The 21,086-nt window shown below is 44.7% G+C and overlaps 1 protein-coding gene, 1 long non-coding RNA gene and 1 other non-coding gene across 3 annotated transcripts in view; 1 reads left to right on the top strand and 2 right to left on the bottom strand.

Moving 5' to 3' along the window:
- The window catches only part of LOC130295703 (uncharacterized), a 452,773-nt gene extending 452,433 nt beyond the window's left edge, over positions 1–340 (bottom strand). The window contains exon 1 of the transcript XR_008848958.1: positions 191–340. The gene's annotated coding sequence lies outside the window, so the exon portion shown is untranslated. The remainder of the gene's footprint in view (positions 1–190) is intronic.
- Positions 1–20,578, top strand: part of LOC130295705 (uncharacterized) — a 38,029-nt gene extending 17,451 nt beyond the window's left edge. Inside the window, exons 2-4 of the long non-coding RNA XR_008848960.1 lie at positions 16,347–16,418; positions 16,532–16,609; positions 20,479–20,578. This is a non-coding gene — a long non-coding RNA (uncharacterized LOC130295705). The remainder of the gene's footprint in view (positions 1–16,346; positions 16,419–16,531; positions 16,610–20,478) is intronic.
- Positions 12,212–12,398, bottom strand: LOC130296003 (U2 spliceosomal RNA). Its single transcript, XR_008849097.1, has one exon. It is a non-coding gene; the product is annotated as a U2 spliceosomal RNA (small nuclear RNA).
- Positions 20,579–21,086: the final 508 nt, after the last annotated feature.

Here is a 21,086-nt window from a genome sequence, read left to right as displayed (position 1 = left end):
ACTGGGGTGACACACTGTAACAAACCTCCTCCTCATGTAATCACCTTACTACTGGGGTGACACACTGTAACAAACCTCCTCCTCCTGTAATCACTTTACTACTGGGGTGACACACTGTAACAAACCTCCTCCTCCTGTAATCACTTTACTACTGGGGTGACACACTGTAACAAATCTTCCATGTAATTACCTTACTGGGGTGACATGTCTCCTCCAGCTCCGCCCCGCCTCCTCCACAGCATCACACAGGTCCTTCAACCACGATCTTCCCTCTCCACCACAGCTAAGCTCCGCCCCAACATGTGATGGTGACATCATCACAGGTCCTACATCTCCAGCATCTAGCAGTCTGGGCCAGGGAAGGAGACGGAGGGAGGGTAAGAACAGAGAGGTCGGTCCTGCAGGACTAATGTAAGGAACAGCATTCCTCCTGTGGAAAATGCAAAGGAACGCTGTTCCTGCAGGACTCGAGCCCTGCACTGCCCCCATACACATACACTGCCCCATACCATACACTCTGCCCCCATACACATACACTGCCCCATACCATACACACTGCACCATACACATACTCTGCCCCATACACATACACTGCCCCCATACCATACACACTGCCCCCATACACAGCCCCCATACACATACACTGCCCCATACCATACACACTGCCCCATACCATACACACTGCACCATACACATACACTGCCCCATACACATACACTGCCCCATACCATACACACTGCCCCATACCATACACACTGCACCATACACATACACTGCCCCCATACACATACACTGCCCCCATACACATACACTGCCCCCATACACAGCCCCCATACACATACACTGCCCCATACCATACACACTGCACCATACACATACACTGCCCCATACACATACACTGCCCCATACCATACACACTGCCCCATACCATACACACTGCACCATACACATACACTGCCCCCATACACATACACTGCCCCCATACACATACACTGCCCCCATACACCGCCCCATACACATACACTGCCCCCATATACATACACTGCCCCCATACTCATACACTGCCCCCATACTCATACACTGCCCCATACACATGTACTGCCCCCATATACTCACATGCACTGCCCCCCATACACAGCCCCCATACACATACACTGCCCCATACCATACACTGCCCCATACCATACACTGCCCCATACCATACACACTGCCCCATACACATACACTGCCCCATACACATACACTGCCCCATACACATACACACTGCCCCGTACCATACACTGCCCCATACACATACACTGCCCCATACCATACACTGCCACATATACATACACTGCCCCATACACATACACTGCCCCCATATACATACACTGCCCCATACACATACACTGCCCCATACCATACACACTGCCCCCATACACAGCCCCATACCATTCACTGCTACATACACATACACTGCCCCATACCATACACACTGCCCCATACCACACACTGCCCCATACCATACACTGCCCCATACACATACACTGCACCCATACACATACACTGCCCCATACCATACACTGCCCCAATACACAGACACTTCCCCCATACTCATACACTGCCCCCATACTCATACACTGCCCCATACCATACACACTGCCCCATACACATACACTGCCCCATACACATACACTGCCCCCATACACATACACTGCCCCATACACGTAAACTGACGACATACACTGTCCCATACACATACACTGCCCCCATACCTTACACACAGCCCCATACATATGCACTGCCCCATACACATATACTGCCCCTATATACACACACGTACACAACCCCATGCACACATACACTGCCCCTATAAACACACACGTACACAACCCCATACACACATACACAGTCCCATACCATATAAACTGCCCCATACACATGCACTGCCCCATACACATACACTGCCCCATACACATACACAGCCACCATATACACACATACACAGCCCCCATACACAAAAACAGCCCCATACCATATACACTGCCCCTATATACACACATAGACACAGCCCCCACACACAGTCCACCATACACACAAACACAGCCCCCCCCCACACACACATACAGCCCTGTACCATATACACTGCCCCATACACATACACTGCCCCCATACACTGCCCCATACACCTACACTGCCCCCATACACATACACTGCCCCATACCATACACACTGCCCCATACACTTACACATACACCCATACAAATATACTCGCATACACAGCCCCATATACTCACCTACACTGCCCCATACACATGCACTGCTCCCATACACATACACTGCCCCCATATACACACACATACAGAGCCCCCATATACACACATACACAGCCCCATACAAAATACACTGCCCCATACACATACACTGCCCCCATCTACACACACATACACAGCCCCCATATACACTGCCCCATACACATGTACTGCCCCCATATACTCACATGCACTGCCCCCCATACACTGCCCCTATGTACACGCACATACACAGCCCACATATATACTGCCTCATACACATACACTGCACCATACACATATACTGCCCCTATATACACACATACACAGCCCCATACCATATACATAGCCTCATACACATACACTGCCCCTATATACACACACACAGCCATACACATACACTCAGGACCAGTTTTAGATTTAATGTGGCGCTGGGCAAAATTAAAAGTGGGGCCGCAAAAGCCAAACAAGTTAGATTTTATTGTGAAACGGCTGATGTCATTACAAAGTAAAATTGGTAGTGCATAAAACAAGCCCTTGTAGGGGTCTGTAGGTGGAAAACTGAAAGCGTTATGGTTTTCAGAAGGTGGGGAGGAAAAAACAAAAGTGCAAAAACGGAAAAACGCTGAGTCCTGAAAGGGTTAAATGATCAGGAGCACAAGCCACAAAGCGTATGTCCCTGTAGACACACAATATTTGCTAGACACACAATACCGCTATATTGTTCCAAATTAAAAACCACGATAAAAAGACCAATATTCTGACATACAATAACATATACTGTAGTGGTAGATACCAACTATACACTGGCACCCTGCAGATCGAATGAGGCCGGGTTCACATATGTCAGGCGTGCACTGGAGGGAAACTAATGCTAGAACTGATCCCATTTATTTGAATGGGGCAGTTCACAATCATCCAGCGTCTTAATTTTGACACCGGATTGTTGGACACACCGGAGAGGGAGGTTTGGATTACACCCCCTGAAAAACACTACTGTGCGTGTGTGTGTGTATATATATATCATAGGAAAGAAAAATAAAATATATATATATATATATATATATATATATATATATATATTTCCCAACCAGAGTGTATCCAGCTGTTGCAAAACTACAACTCTCAGCATGCTGGGATTTGTAGTATTCCAACAGCTGGAGGCACCCTGGTTGCGAAACATTGATATATACACACACACATGCATAAATCAGTGTTTCCCAACCAGGATGCCCCCAGCTATTACAAAACTATCAATCCCAGCATGCCCAAATAGCCTAAACAGCTGGAGGCACCCTGTTTGGGAAACACTGTTAACAATATATATAGTAGTAGCCTTTATCAAGCATAATACAAATACAAAATGTGTATATATATATATATATATATATATATATATATATATATCACAGATACATTTCATTGGCTACAACTCATGTGATACAAATGTATAATTATCTAAAAACGCACCTCTATTTAAATTTAATTGGAGCAATGCTCTGTTAATCACAGTGATGTCAAGTTGACATAGCATCCGTCTATATACAATACAATCAATACACATATAAAGTGCCCTGTGCCATATGACATACAGTGCTATATAGTGTTATATAGGTACCTTCAGTATCAGCCAAATATATAACTCGATCGCACCCAGAACATGCCGATCGCTGCCATCTCCGTTCTCATTCTTGTTTGTATACAAAGCGACTGCGCATGCGTCGGAAAAGTTCCTACGTATCAGCGCATCACTTCCGCTCTCGATCGCTCACAGTAATGTGTGCTGATCAGGTGCGCGTAATGCCCTTACCCACACTAATCACCATTTGTGTTCTGCGGCTGCGCAAACGGGTCCGACGATCGTGTTATCACACTGGACATATCGCGATCCAGCCGGCCGGCTGTGCATGCGCATTGTAACCAAACACTTGTAACCTAGCAAATCATGTTTGAATAGTACAACAGTAAATGCTGACATCAAATTATCATGCAACTGATATTTTATTTCTAGATGACATGAATGAGGGCATATATTAGAAAAAATAATAATATATAAGAGGATGGCTGCAATGGCTGCGATCTTGGCTGTAGTGAAGGTCCCCACGCATTTGCTGTGGGGAAGAATAAAATAATCCAGTATTTCAAGATCCATGACCTGACTGGTGCTGTGATTTCGGGACTTTGTTTATATATATATATATATATATATATATATATATATATATATATTCTTTTATTTTATTGAAGAGCTGAGGTATGTGCTCTCAAGTCACCCAAGTGCAAGTATTCACACAAAATACCGTGCACAAGGATGCGGTCTATCGCAAGCCCTTTTTTTACACTTGATCTTAGCCAAAAGGCCCAGAGGTGATAACCGGTAAAGGGGTGGAACCAACCATGCCCCCTTCATGAGCACTCACACTACTTATAGGGAAGAAAGGAAGGCTGGCAGGCGGCCTCCCATGCATAGGAAAGGAGGGAGGCATGCAGTCTCCCATACACTCTCTGGGTGGGTGGCAGTCAGCCACCCGTACATACAGCACAGGCTAAATCCACATCATTGCTTAAAAGAAGGACAGGAGTCCATTCCACTCTGATGGAGCAATAAGCAATGCAATCCATACCCTGGATTTTACAGGAACCCCTGTAATTGTGTAATTCACATTTCTTGCCACAAGATGGCAGTGGTGTTTTAAAATCTTGAACGCTGTGCACAGCTAACTCCGTACTATTGAAATTGCTCAGTGTCTGTCAGACAGACTGGTATTTAGACTCTTCTATCTAGTTAGTTCCGGTGCCCTGCTGCAGCTCGGGCATGGGAGTTACTAACTAAGCGGGGACACTGGCACAGCGTTATTATTAAAACATAATCCTCCCTTACTTTAAAGGAAGGGAGGATTACGTTTTATATCATGAAAAACTATTTCGGAAACTATGTCGGAGTTAGCTGTGCACAGCGTTCAATATTTTAAAACACCACTGCCATCTTGTGGCAAGAAATGTGAATTACACAAGTCAAGAAATATTTTAAAGAAGCATTAATAAAAGTAAATTTTTAGGGGATCTTTAGTCAGGGTTAATCCTGAGGGGATTTATTTCCCCAAGTAGGTTGTTCATTAATAAGTTGGCCCAGAGATCCCTAAGGGATTTAGTTAGTGTAGGTTTTCGTGACATATTCTACTTTAACATAGCGGTAAATTTTTGTGGTTACTTGCATCACAAAATGTCATGAAAATTTTGAAAATGTTGCATTTTTCTAACTTTGAAACTCTCTGCTTGTAAGGAAAATGGATATTCCAAATACATTTTATATTGATTCACAAACACAATGGGGGAGATTTATCAAAGGATTTAGACTGATTTTTCCTGTCTAAATTTGTCGCACAGAAAGTCGCAGTCTAAATATGTGCGACTTTTCTGCGACTTTTGCTCTAGAGGATTTTTAGAACATGATGCATGCAAGTCTATTTTAGACAGAAATGCATTGGAAAATGCATTGGTGCTGAATTTATCAAGTGCGACTTTTGTGCGACAAGTCGCATCTGCCCAAAATACGCTGAAATGTCAGACCATGCTGGAGCAGGTCTAAATGCAGTTTAAGCTGTAGACCCTGAAGTCTGAGCACAGAATTTATCAAGGGCTGTGAGACCTTTGATAAATTAGGAGCACAATAGACAGGAGACTACCACATACGCTGGTCTATAAGCATACCCAGAATAGACTAGATTAGTAAATGTCCCCCAATATGTCTAATTTATGTTGGCATCATAAAATTGACCAATTTTTTACTTTTTGAAGACATTAGAGGGCTTCAAAGTATAGCAGCAATTTTCTAAATTTTCATGAAAATTTTAAAATCTGAATTTTTCAAAGACCAGTTAAGTTTGAACTGGATTTGAGGGGCCATTCTGTGAGAAATACCCCATAAATGACCCCATTGTAGAAACTACACCCCTCACAGTTTTCAAAATGACATCCAAAAAGTGTGTTAACCCTTTAGGTCTTTCACAAGAATTACAGCAAAGTGGAGGAGAAAAATCAAAATCTGCATTTTTTACACTAACATATTCTTGTAGCCCCATTTTTTTCATTTTTAAAAGTGGTAAAAGGAGAAAAAGCCCCCCAAAATTTGTAGCTCAATTTCTCTCGAGTACGTAAATACATCATATGTTGACATAAAGTGCTTTGTGGGCTCACAACATGGCTCAAGAGGGAAAGAGCAACTGTAGGATTTTTTTAAACAAATTTTGCTGTCATGGTTTTTGGGGCCATGTTGCATTTAGGAAGCCCCCATGGTGCCAGAACAGCAAAAAAAAAACATATGGCATACTATTTTGGAAACTACACCCCTCAAGGAATGTAACAAGGGGTATAGTGAGCCTCAACACCCCCACAGGTGTTTGGCGACTTTGCGTTGAAATTGGGTGTAAAAATGGAAAATTAGATTTTCTCTATCGGCTCCATTGGGGGACACAGACCATGGGTGTATGCTGCTGTCTCTAGGAGGTATGACACTATGGCAACAAAAAAAGTCGGCTCCTCCCAGCAGGATATACCCGCCTCTAGGCCCTGAGCTAATCAGTTTTAGCTTAGTGTCTGAAGGAGGTGGACATGGTCTGGAATTCTCCAGACCAGGTCTTCTGTTTCTTATTTTTCCTAGTTAGGGTATGTGTTAGTTTTTTATTCCGTTTTCTTTCATGTTTTCAGGTGGGGACTCAGGAACTGCGGCTCACTGTTTCCTCATTGTGATTGAGGGGGCACAGACATTGCGTATATGCGCTGTTCACCCCTCTCGCCATTGGTCAGCGTCTGGGGTTGTACCTCATGGGTCCGGGTCCCCCTATTCCCTGCTCGCTTTGCTCGCACATGGTAGCTCAGCGTGATGCAGGTAACAGAAAGCTGACTGAAGACCTCACAGAAGACTCCATTAGGTAAGTACTTCTGATTGAGGTGAGTATATATTCTTCTCCCTTTAGGTGCTGACTTGCAACCTCTGGAGACCCTCATTTTTTGGCCCACCTTTCAGGGTCCAAGGGGCTGGCCTGTGTTAGGGGCTCTATCTTTTATTCTAAAAAAGGGGCGAGCAATGGCATATTGGGAATGAATGGTTTACTTTATTATTATGCACATGTGTGTGTGTGTTATACTATGCGGCTGACAGCCGCGGCGCTTACTATGTGGCTGACAGCCGCGGCGCTTTTACTGTTCGGGCGCATGAAGCGCCGACTTACTTTCGCTTTCGGCAGCAGACGACTGTCGGCGAATATGTTTATCGCCCGCTCACTTCCCCGTGGGCGCATATGCGGCTGACATGTGCGCCTGGGGCAAGGAGTGTGCGCCATTACTATTGTTCTTCTCGGCGGCCGGGGCGCTACAGCTCCACCCACAGGGCCGCCGGAGCTCACTGGAGGTGCGGATTGTCCTCCAATCAGCGCCGTGCGTGCGATTTTCGGTGGCAGAGGCCAATCAGACAGGGCCCCTGCTCCAGGCACGCCCCTCTCTGGCTATTGGCTGGCCTGTTTCTCCCTCTCTATCTACACAGAGCGGAGTTCTCCTCACAGCAGCCACCACAGGGGACACAGACTCGGGTGAGATAGTTCTTTTTTCATTATGTTCGTACCCAGAATTGTTCCTCCCTCTAAACAGACAACTGGAGCGTTAGTTTCCTATTTGGTCTGTAAGAACTGTAATTCCAAAATGCCTGGTTCTGCTGAACCCACTTGCTCTGCATGCTCCTCTGCTGCCCCAGACCCCCTGGTACCCTCGGATGCTCTTTCAGTTCTGGTGGATTCGGCCGCCCCTCCAGCCTGGGTTTCTTCCCTATCCCAGTATATGGGCTGACTTGACTCAAGTCTCCCGTTCGGTGGCTGAGGCTTCTCGTGACGTGGTGTCTGCCTTGAAGAGGTCTGCCCTGTGCCAACCCTCTAAAGGGCCCCGCTCCTCTTCTCCACATACTTCACCCTCTCACAGGCGTACTAGGGGTGTATCTTCTGACTCTTCCATTGAGTCTTCAGGTAGACGTGGGTGCTCCCCTCGTGGGTCCCGCCCCCCCGTGTCATCTGGTCACAAACGTCGCTCCTCCAGAGGACGTTCCCGGAATCGCCACTCTGCCTCGCAAGAGTCGCGTACCCAGTCATGGTCGCCCCCCACTTGTTCACATTCTCCTGGTGGATGAGGCTTTCTAATTGGCATCTGACTCGGAGGACCGCTCGGATACAGTTGAAATGGTGAACTCATTGGTTGCGGCCATAAGAGACACCTTTCACTTAGAGGACCCAGGATCTTCGGATGTGACTCCTGAAGTATCTTTTCATCATGCTAAACTGGCACCTCAAAGGTTCAGCTCTCACGCTGAATTTGACACCCTTCTGGAATCTGCATGGAAACATCCGGACAAGAGGCTCCCGGGAATGAAGAAGGTTCAGGAGTGTTACCCATTCGACAAGGACCTTGCCTCTAAGGTGGTTTCCCCTCCCTTGGTGGATCCACCAATTTCCCGCCTCTCTAAGGCTACTACACTGTCGCTAGCAGATATGGCTGCTTTCAAGGATTCAACGGACAAGAAGGTGGAGTCCTTAGTGAAGTTTGCCTCTGAAGCAGCAGGCTCTTCTCTGCTTCCCACCTTCGCCTCGGCTTGGGTGTCCAAGGCCCTATCAGTGTGGTGCTCAAAACTCCGTCAGGGTATCCAGGCGGGATCCCCCCAGAGGATCTGTCTGCTTTGATTCTCCAATGCTCTAAAGCTGGGGACTTTCTGTGCACAGCTTCCATGCAGTCAGCCCGTTGTGCTGCCTTTGCTGTGGGTCACCTGGCGGCCCTCCGCCGTTCCATGTGGCTTAAGGCTTGGGATGCGGATGCCGCTTCCAAAAGGTCTCTCACTGAGCTTCCTTTTACTGGTGCCCGTCTTTTTGGCAAGCGCCTTGACGAGATTATCTCTGAGGCGACGGTTGGCAAGAGTTCCTTGTTGCCTCAAAATAAGGCTCGCTCTACTTCCCAGAGGAAGTCCTCTTCCTTTCAGTCCTTTCGGACTTTTGGCCCTAATAAGGGGTCTAGGCAGGCGCCTTCGCGGGACAAGAAGGCTCCCTCATTCCGGGCTTGCCCGTCTTGGAAGTTGGACACCAACCGTTCCGGCCGTTTTGCGGCCAAATCGGGCAAACGCAAACCCACTTCCGCATGAAGTGATGCCCCCACCCGCAGATTTTTCTCGGGTGGGAGGTCGTCTCTTACTTTTTCGAGACATCTGGACCACACACATTCAGGACTCTTTGGTCAGGGACGTGGTGTCCAACGGATACCGAATGGAATTTGCCTCCCTCCCGAGGGATTGTTTTTTTCAGTCCCGGGCCCCCCGGTCTCCTTCTCTGGCAAAACAGTTTCGGGAGGCTCTCCGGTCCCTGCTTCTCCAGGGAGTTATTGTCCCTGTTCCTCCAAGGGAACGTTTTTGGGGTTTCTATTCCAATCTTTTTGTGGTCCCCAAGAAGGGCGGTTCTGTGCGGCCAATCCTGGACCTCAAGCGTCTCAACCTTCATCTTCTCATCCGCCACTTCCGATTGGAATCCCTCCGTTCGGTAGTGGCATCCATGGAACAAGGGGAATTTCTTTCTTCAGTGGACATCAAAGATGCCTACCTCCATGTTCCAATATTTCCCAGCCATCAATGGCTTTTTTTCCTATTACTCCTTGTGAAAATGAAAAATTTGGGATAACACCAGCATTTTAGTGAAGAAAATAAAATTTTTCATTTTCACGTCCAACTTTAATGAAAATTTGTCAAACACCTGTGGGGTGTTAAAGCTCACTATACCCATTCTTACATTCCGTGAGGGGTGTAGTTTCCAAAATGGGGTCACATGTGGGTATTTATTTTTGTGCGTTTATGTCAGAACCGCTGTAAAAGGTAAAAGGAGAAAAAGCCCCCCAAAATTTGTTGGGCAATTTTTACCGAGTACGGTAAAGTGAGAGAGCGCCATGCGCATTTAAGGCCTAAATTACGGATGCAAGAGTTAGACTTGCCTCGGATACCAAAATTACCCTACGGCAGTGTTTCGCAAACAGAGTGCCTCCAGCTGTTGCAAAACTCCCAGCATGCCTGGACAGTCAATGGCTGTCTGGCAATACTGGGAGTTGTTGTTTTGCAACAGCTGAAGACTACGTTTTAGAAACCGTGCCATACCAGAGGTTTCTCATTTTTATTGGGGGGGGGGGGGGGACTGTGTAGGGGTATGTTTATAGGTAGTGTTTTTAGGGTACATTCAGACTGCCGGGGGATTACAGTGAGTTTCCTGCTGGGAGTTTGAGCTGCAGCAGAAAATTTCCTGCATCTCTAGCTTGCAGCGAGAGACTAACTGTAAACCCCCGCCCCTTGTGAATGTACCCTGTACATTCGCATGGAGGGGGGGGCAAACCCCCAGGTACCGCCACCATCTTCTCCCCCCCCCCCCTCTCTGCCTGACATCCAGGGGCGGGCAGAGCGGGGAATTTCCATGGTAACCCCTCCGCCTTTAACTGCCATTGGTCAGTAGTCATTACTAATGGCAGGGGATAGGGGGGGATGGCACCACTGCCACCTCGCTCCTATCCCTTAGGAGGATTGGGGCTGTCACTGACAAATCCTTTCATCCCTATTTTCCTGGGCAATCGGGTCATCAGAGACCCGATCAGCCCGGAATTGCCACAAACGTCGATTTGCCGCCATGGCCGACATGGGGGGTTCTCAGGACCCTCCTAGGCATTTTCACAGGATGCCTGCTGAAAGATTTCAACAGGCATCTCGGTCCGGTCCCCGACGGCTAGCGGGGACACGCCTACCTTTGTTGCCTGCAGCCATCTCCCTGGTTGTCCGGACACGGAATCAAACCAACTGGAACGAGAAACTGAAAATAAACAGTATTCACCTGCATCCTTTTGGACTCTTTGCTGAATCAGGGTAATCTGACAACCCATGGTCGTGCTGTTGGTGCTTCTGGTTCTTCTGCTGTTTACACCTGGCAGTGGCATTGAATGACATTTAATAGAACTAAAGGTCCTGGGTGCAACAATCCTCCCATGAGGACCAGCCTCAACAGCTTTGTAGATTGCACTCATGTTTGCAACTCCATATACATTTTATTTTCTTCATACTTCTTTCTTCATACTTTTTTCTTTCTGTCATTCAGACTTTCATTCATTCTCACTCACTCACTCACTCACTTTAATTCATTTGTTCTCTCTCTCACTCACTCAATTACTCACTCAATCACTCACTCACTCTCTCTCTTACCCACTCACTCAGACAGTCTCTCTCTCTTTCTTTCTTTTTTTTATTAATTTTTTCCATCTTCTTCTTCAGACCCCATCATAGCACTAATGCTTATCCAATACCACCAGCAGATGGAGACACTCCATTGCAACATTGGTTGTGAGCAGCAGTTTCTAAAAACAAATGCCTCATGGCTGATTTCTCATCAATCAATGGATGGCAAATTTTGTTTTTATCATTCACTGACCACAGAACCAATGCATGGTCAAGCAACAGCAATGACGCACCCTTGTGAATAACCATGAGACCCTCACATCATTTAACAGGATTCAGCACCACCTGCAAGACAGCTACGTATCATGTCATGTCAAACCTGCACAGGTGTGCTAGATTAGTATTATTATTATTTTTTTAGTTTTTATGACATCAATCAGTGTGCAAACATGGTCAGTAAAACGCCAAATGGATAGACGTTCATAAACCAGTCAGTGCAACTCATTATTGTGGTCTCTAATTGTGGAACTCTTTTTTTTTTTTGTGAGGATACGATGAGCTTATCCAATTAAGGAGGCCATTCAGCAGTACTGGGTCTGGACAGCAGCGGCACCTGCTGCAGCCAGACTGATTGACATGACAAGGCAGGCAACAGCTGCAGCAGCACCCACAGAGGATTAAATAAGAATCTGTCTTTTTTAACACTGGAATGGGGTGGTGCACTGTACCCGAAGATACTGCCATATCGGGTCAATGCATTGGGCGACGGAAGCAAGTTTCCAAATCGGCTCCCATTCTCAAAAATCCATTTAATTTATGGTCCCCAGATAGGGGACGTATCAGATATTAAACTGATAAGAACAGATTTTTGATTGAAAAAACCTTTATTACCAATCAATTGTCAATCACACAATAAATATATTCACCATAACAGAACTGACTTTTTTTTATCTATCTATCTATATATATATATATATATATACCGTATTTATCGGGGTATACCACGCACCGGCCTATAACACGCACCCTCATTTTACCAAGGATATTTGGGTAAAAAAAGTTTTTTACCCAAATATCCATTGTAAAATGAGGGTGCGTGTGTGCGCGTGTATACCCCGATAAACCCCCAGTAAAGGCAGGGGGAGAGAGGCCGTCGCTGCCCGCTTCTCTCCCCCTGCCTTTCCTGGGGTCTAGAGCGCTGCTGCCGGCCCTTCTCACCCCCTGGTTATCGGCGCCGACAGCCAGGGGGAGAGAAGGGGCAGCGGCACCCATTGCCGGCGCCGCTGCCCCGTTGCCTCCCCCCATCCCCGGTGGCATAATTACCTGGGTCGGGTCCGCGCTGCTGCAGGCCTCCGGCGCGCGTCCCCTGCGTCGTTGCTATGCACGGTGCGGCGCATGACGTCAGTGCGCCGCGCCGTGCAGCGCATAGCAACAGGTAATTATGCCACCGGGGATGGGGGGAGACAACGGGGCAGCGGCGCCGGCAATGGGTGCTGCTGCCCCTTCTCTCCCCCTGGCTGTCGGCGCCGGCACCGATAGTCAGGGGGACAAAACGGGCAGCGGCGCCGATAGCCAGGGGGTGAGAAGGGCCGGCAGCAGGGCTCTAGACCCCAGGAAAGGCAGGGGGAGAGAAGCGGGCAGCGACGGCCTCTCTCCCCCTGCCTTTCCTGGGGGTGTATCGGCGTATAACACGCACATAGACTTTAGGCTAAAAATTTTAGCCTAAAAAGTGCGTGTTATACGCCGATAAATACGGTATATATATATATATATATATATAGATATATAAAAAAAAATATTTTATTGAAGAGCTGAGGTATGTGCTCTTAAAGAGTAGCTATCCTCAACTAAAATGTCCATATTCCCCCTCCCCATCTTTCCCTCACACTGTCTACATCTATCCCTGTTTTTTTTATCCTCTTAAAACATTAGAACAATACCTTTTTCCACTCCTCTTCGGTAGCTCAGAGTTGAGCAGTCTCACGATTGCAGGAAGTCGGCGGGCGGGCCGGCGTGACGTCATCTGAAGCCTCGCCGGCCACCACTTCCGCCCATCTTGCTGTATTCTGCGCTCAATGTCGGGAGCGCGCATACAGGCGCGCATACAGGCTGGGAGGGACGGCAGCCTCTGAGTCTCCTCCTTTCTGTTTGGTTTTGCACATACCATTCAGAGAGGAGGAGAGTCTGAGAACGGAGCTGCTGTACTGTGCCCTGAGGGAATTTATAATATCAAAATGGTGGGTAGTACAATTGATTATATGCCCAAAACAATAAAAATAAAATTTCACAAAGCTGCAATCCCCAATGAATGACTGCAGACCGCAGTGCATTATAAATGGTGTGAATAATAGTGATTTTATCCCAATCAAAAATGATGCATAATTTTTGAATGGGATAAAATCTCCATTATTGACACCATTTATAATGCACTGCTGGCTGCAGCCATTCATTGGGGATTGCAGCTTTGTGAATTTATTTATTTATTTTTTCATATAAAGCTGCACTCCCAAATGAATGGCTGCAGCCAGCAGTGCATTATAAATGCTGTCAATAATAGTGATTTTATCCCATTCAAAAATGATGCATCATTTTTGTAATGGAATAAAATCTCTTTTTTTTCCACCATCTATACCAGTGATCCCCAAACTGTGGCCCTCCAGATGTTGCAAAACTACAACTCCCAGCATGCCTGGACAGCCAACGGCTGTCCAGGCATGCTGGGAATTGTAGTTTTGCAACATCTGGAGGGCCACAGTTTTGGGACCACTGACCTATACTGCATTGCTGCGGTTTTATCCTGTACATGTGCTCACTGATTGCATATTTTATTGCATTAGGAACATCGCAGCAATTCAGGATAGGTGGTGATTAAAAAAAAAGATTTTATTCCATTCAAAAATTGTGCATATTTATTGATGGAATGAATTCACAATTTATATCACCATCTAGACTGTATTGCACATAACACCATAACCTCCCCCCAATGGAATAAATGTGCTTTTTTTGCTCACCATCTATACTGGAGTGATCCGGTGTTACTCAATAAAACCGCAGCACTACAATATAGATAGTGATCCAAAGTCCCAAATGAGTCCAAAATCAGAAATTTACCGTGCATACCATCCACACTCAATATATGATAATGAGCGTGCATAGCATGCAGGCTCAAAACATGATAATGAGAGTGCATAGCATGCATGCTCAATACCTGATATTGAGCATCCATAGCATGCACACTCAATACATAATAATAAACATGAATATTTTGAGCGTGCATAGCCTGCATGTTGAATACATGATATTGAGCATGCATAGCATGCACAGTAAGTATATGATATTGAGCATGCATAGCATACACACTCAATACATGATAATGAGCGTGCATAGCATGCAGGCTCAATACATTGTAATGAAAGTGTGTAGCATGTATGTGTAGCATACATTGAGTATCCATAGGATGCATACTCAATACATAATAATGAACGTTAATATATGAGTGTGCATAGCATGCATGCTCAATACATTATATTGAGCATGCATAGCATACACACTCAATACATGATAATGAACGTGAAAATATGATCGTGCATAGCATGCATGCTCAATACATGTTATTGAGCATGCATAGCATCCACAGTCAATACATGATATTGAGCATGCATAGCATGCACAATCAATGCATGATATTGAGCGTGCATGGCATAAACACTCAATACATGATAATGAGCATGCATAGCATGCAGGCTCAATACATCGTAATGAAAGTGTGTAGCATGCATGCTCAATAAATGATATTTTGCATGCATAGCATGCACACTCAATACATAATTAACGTGAATATTTTGAGCGTGCATAGCATACATTTTCAATAAATGATATTGAGCATGCATAGCATACACACTCAAAAATGATATTGAGCATGCATAGCATACTGGCTCAATACATCATAATGAGAGTGCATAGCATGGATGCTCAATATATAATAATGAACATGAATATATGAGCGTGCATAGCATGCACAGTCAATACATGATATTGAGCATGCATAGCATACACACTCAATACATGATAATGAATGTGAATATATGAGCGTGCATAGCATGCATGCTCAATACATGTTATTGAGCATGCATAGCATCCACAGTCAATACATGATATTGAGCGTGCATAGCATGTACAATCAATACATGATATTGAGCGTGCATGGCATAAACACTCAATACATGATAATGAGCATGCATAGCATGCAGGCTCAATACATCATAATGAAAGTGTGTAGCATGCATGTTCAATATATTACATTGAGCATCCATAGGATGCATACTCAATACATAATAATGAACGTTAATATATGAGTGTGCATAGCATGCATGCTCAATACATGATATTGAACATGTATATCCTACACACTCAATACATTATAATGAGCGTGCATAGCATGCAGGCTCAATACATCATAATGAGAGTGCATAGCATGCACACTCAATACATAATAATTAGCGTGCTTATCTGATCAATACCTGATGTTGAGCGTGCATAGCCTGCACAGTCAGTACATGATAATGAGCCTGCATAGCTGAGTGTGCATAACATGCACACTCAATACATGATAATGAGTTTGCTTAGCTGAGCGTGCATAGCATGCAGGCTCAAAATATGATATTGAGCAGCCCTAGCTTGCTGTCGCTATAAATACAATGTGCAGAGTATTATTAAACCTTGTATAATTGATTATTGTACTGAAAAAGGATGATAGCCACTAACATGTTATCTCAACAAGACCAAAACCAAGTAATGGAGAATTTTGCTTTAGGCTATTACATACTCTATTAATCTATTTACTAAAGGCAACTGGATATTCATACGCTGCAGAGGAGGAAAGGGATGAAGAATATAATCCTGAAGAATCTTCTGATGAGGTAATTAATATTCTTTATTATTTATATATATATATATATATATTTTTTTATTTTTTTATTTTTTTTTAAATACTTATTATTATATTAATTCACTTTTTTTTTTTTTTAAATAGGAAGATTATAGTATTCAACAGGAGACGGAAAGTGACAGTGAGGAGGAAACAGCTGCAACAATACATGAAATAACGCCGGTAAGCATATCAACAAGCTACACTTGAAGATCATTTGAACACTGTAATTGAACCCACACCAGGGTCTAACCTACACATTACTAACAGCACCCTGATGTTTAGCTTTCTACCCCGTTTGACAAAAGATCTCCATAGACCACAATGGGCAAAATAAAAAAAATAAAATAAAATAATGTTTTAGATCTAGCCCATTCATTCCTATCCACCAAAAATAGACACTGGAGGCTGACTTCCAGTACCCTGCTGTTTAGCTTCCTACTTCATTTGACACAGGATCTCCATAGACCACAATGGGCCATTGAATTCATTGGGCAAAAAATCTCAATATTATAGATCTAGCCCATTCATTCCTATACACCAACAATAGACCCTGGAGGCTGACTTCATACTCAGCCTCCAATGGTATTTTGACTAAACAAACCTCAAATGTTTAATGGGTTAATTTGTTGGTGTATAGGAATGAATGGGCTAGATCAGTGTTGTTCAAACAGTGGCCCTCCAGATGTCGCAAAACTACAACTCACTCACAGTCCAGGCATGCTGGGGGTTTTAGTTTTGCAACATCTGGAGGGCCACAGTTTGAAGACCACTTGGCTACATCTATCTTCTACAATCTTCACTATCACCAATCTCTTCTTTCTCCTGCCCTAATCTAGCAGCCAAACATTACCATGACACCCTAAAGTCTACCCTGGATCAAATGGTACCCTCTAAAACACGAATCTCCCGACACAGACGGCAGCAACCCTGGCACACGCTAACAACCCGCTTTCTCAGGCGATGCTCTAGGTGTGCTGAACATCTCTGGAGGAAAACTAAGACTTCTTCAGACTATCTGCACTATAAATTCATGCTTAAATCCTATTACTCCGCTCTTCACCTCGCCAAACAAACATATTTTACCTCCCTCATCTCCTCTCTGTCTAACAACCCAAAACACCTTTTTGACACGTTCAACTCTTTCCTTCGGCCTAAAGTACAGACCCCAATCACTGATCTCTGTGCTGAAGACCTGGCCAAATACTTCAAAACTAAAATCGATGAAATTCGTGATGAAATCCTCTCCCAGTCCCCTAAAAGTTCTGATCCAATTCCCAGCCACGTCTCCTCTTCATCACTCTCAGTTTTTGAGCCTGTAATGGAGGATGAGGTTTCCAAGCTCCTCTCCTCCGCCCGCCCCACTACCTGCTCTAGTGACCCCATGCCTTTACACCTCATCCAGTCTCTCTCTCCTGCTATCAGCTGTCACCTAACTAAAATCTTTAACCTCTCCCTCTCTTCTGGGGTCTTTCCCTCCTCCTTCAAACACTCTATCATAACCCCACTATTGAAAAAACCATCTCTGGACCCTTCCTGTGCAGCCAACTATCGACCCGTCTCAAATCTCCCCTTTATCTCCAAACTCCTGGAATGCTTAGTCTACTCCCGCCTTATCCGCTATCTCTCCGAGAACTCTCTCCTTGACCCCTTACAGTCTGGTTTCCGCTCCATTCACTCCATTCACAGAAACGGCCCTAACCAAAGTCACTGACGATCTTCTGATGGCCAAATCAAATGGCAATTTCTCTTTACTGATTCTCTTGGACCTGTCTGCGGCTTTTGACACTGTGAATCATCAACTCCTCCTCAGTAGTCTCCGCTCCATCGGTCTCAAGGACTCTGCTCTCGCCTGGTTTTCCTCCTATCTCTCTGGCCGCTTTTTTAGCGTCTCGTTTTCTGGCTCTACTTCTTCTCCTCTTCCCCTTGCTGTCGGGGTTCCCCAGGGATCGGTCCTAAGTCCTCTACTCTTTTCACTCTACACATCCCCGATTGGGAAAACAATCAGTGGATTTGGTTTCCAGTACCACCTCTACGCTGATGACACCCAACTTTATACCTCCTCCTCCAACATCACCCCTGCACTCCTACAGAATACCAGTGACTGTCTCGCTGCCGTCTCAGACATCATGTCCTCTTTATATCTGAAACTAAATCTTTCTAAAACCGAACTTCTTGTCTTTTCTCCATCAACTGATACTGTACCTAACCCTGACATTTCCATCTCGGTATGTGGTACTACCATAACTCCCGGGCAGCAGGCTCGCTGTCTTGGAGTTATACTTGACTCTGATCTGTCTTTCACTCCCCATATTCAGTCTCTTTCACGTTCTTGTCACCTGCATCTAAAAAACATTTCCAGAATCCGCCCGTTTCTCATTACTGAAACTGCTAAAACTCTCATTATTGCTTTGATTCACTCCCGTCTCGACTACTGTAACTCTTTACTAATAGGCCTTCCTTTCTCCAAACTCTCTCCTCTTCAGTCCATCCTTAATGCCGCAGCCAGACTCATCTCCTCTCCAGCCGCTACACCGACGACTCCTCCCTGTGCCAGTCACTACACTGGTTAACAATTCAGTCCAGAATACAGTACAAAATCCTCAGTCTCACACACAAAGCTCTCCACAATGCTGCACCTCCCTACATCTCCTCTCTCATCTCCGTCTACCATCCTACACGTTCTCTCCGATCTGCTAATGATCTCACACTAACATCTTCTATAATCCGAACTTCTCACTCCCGTCTACAAGACTTCACTCGTGCTGCACCGGTTCTCTTGAATGCTATCCCTAAATCCCTCAGACTCAACAACAACATCCATAGTTTCAAACGTGGCTTAAAAACACATCTCTTCAGACAGGCCTACAGTAGTCTCTAATTGGCCTCAACATATCCTCAACATATCCCCAACATATCCTCAACATATCCCCACACCTCTTGTTTGAATAGTTATTGTGTAATTTTATGTCTGATACTTGTCTTTGTTTGTACCCCATAATTGTAAGCGCTGTGGAATCTGTATGCGCTATATAAATAAATAAATAAATAAAATAAATAAATCTATAACATAGTGATTTTTTGTCTATTTAAATCCAAGGGCCCATTGTGGTCTATGGCGATATTGTGGTAAACTTGTAAGAAAGCTGAACAGCAGTGTCCTTTTAGTAATGTGTATCAATTCCTCTGTTGATATAGAGGGAGATTTATCAAAACCTGTCCAGAGGAAAAGTTTCTGAGTTGCCCATTGCAACCAATCAGATTGCTTCTTTCATTTTTCAGAGGCCTTTTAAAAAATGAAAGAAGCAATCCAATTGGTTGCTATGGGCAACTGCACAACTCTTCCTCTACACTGGTTTTGATGAATCTCCCCCATAGAGTTCTGTGATTATACTCATATTAGTTTGAACTTTTGTGAACTAGGTCAATTGAATACAACACATTACCTCCTTTTTCAATTAACCTAGTTGCCCATTTATGGTATCCAATCAACCTAGTTTCCACGGTTCAAAGTATCAATTGACCTATATCTGTCAAACCTAATTAAAGAATAATCACACAACTTGAGCTGAACCCAGTAATTGAACCCACACCAGGGTCTCCCATACATATTACTACCAGTACCCTGCTGTTTAGTTTCCTACTTCATTTGACACAGGATCTCCATAGACCACAATGGGCCATTGAATTCAATGGGCAAAAAATCTCAATGTTATAGATCTAGCCCATTCATTCCTATACACCAACAATAGACCATGGAGGCTGACTTCATACTCAGCCTCCAATGGTATTCTGACTCACCAAAATGATAATGTTTAATGGGTTAATTTATTCCTAAATTTCTGTACTTTCCTATTTTGTCTGTAGCTTGATGCATTGCACAAACATTTTAGCAGGAACTGGTGGGTTTGGATAAAACAGTCCCCCATAGGGCTACTGTAAGTGGTCCCCAAAATTTTTTGTGACACCTCTATGTCCATTTAATATATTGTTCAAGAGGATTACATTTTTTTATTGTATACAATTTTTTATCTTTTTGTATTCATTTTTAGAAACGAAAAGCTCTTCTGGAAAGACTAAGAAAAAAGGCAGAACTACATGGCGAGCTACATGAGCACTCTTTCCAAAACGATCCAGAGTGGCCAAGCATCAATGACATCCCAGGTGACATAGTTACATAGTTACATAGTTAGTACGGTCGAAAAAAGACATATGTCCATCAAGTTCAACCAGGGAATTAAGGGGTAGGGGTGTGGCGCGATATTGGGGAAGGGATGGGATTTTATATTTCTTCATAAGCATTAATGTTATTTTGTTCCAGGAATGTATCTAATCCTGTTTTAAAGCTGTTAATTGTTCCTGCTGTGACCAGTTCCTGAGGTAGACCGTTCCATAAATTCACAGTCCTCACGGTAAAGAAGGCGTGTCGCCCCTTGAGACTAAACTTTTTCTTCTCCAGACGGAGGGAGTGCCCCCTCGTCCTTTGGGGGGTTTAACCTGGAACAGTTTTTCTCCATATTTTTTGTATGGGCCATTAATATACTTATATACGTTTATCATATCCCCCCTTAAACGTCTCTTCTCAAGACTAAACAATTGAAACTCCTTTAATCGCTCCTCATAGCTAAGATGATCCATGCCCCATATTAGTTTAGTCGCG

Source organism: Hyla sarda, chromosome 11, assembly GCF_029499605.1.
Source record: "Hyla sarda isolate aHylSar1 chromosome 11, aHylSar1.hap1, whole genome shotgun sequence".
Lineage (NCBI taxonomy): Eukaryota > Metazoa > Chordata > Amphibia > Anura > Hylidae > Hyla > Hyla sarda.
Note: the sequence above shows the minus strand (reverse complement) of the source record. Positions and strands in the feature narration are given on the sequence as shown.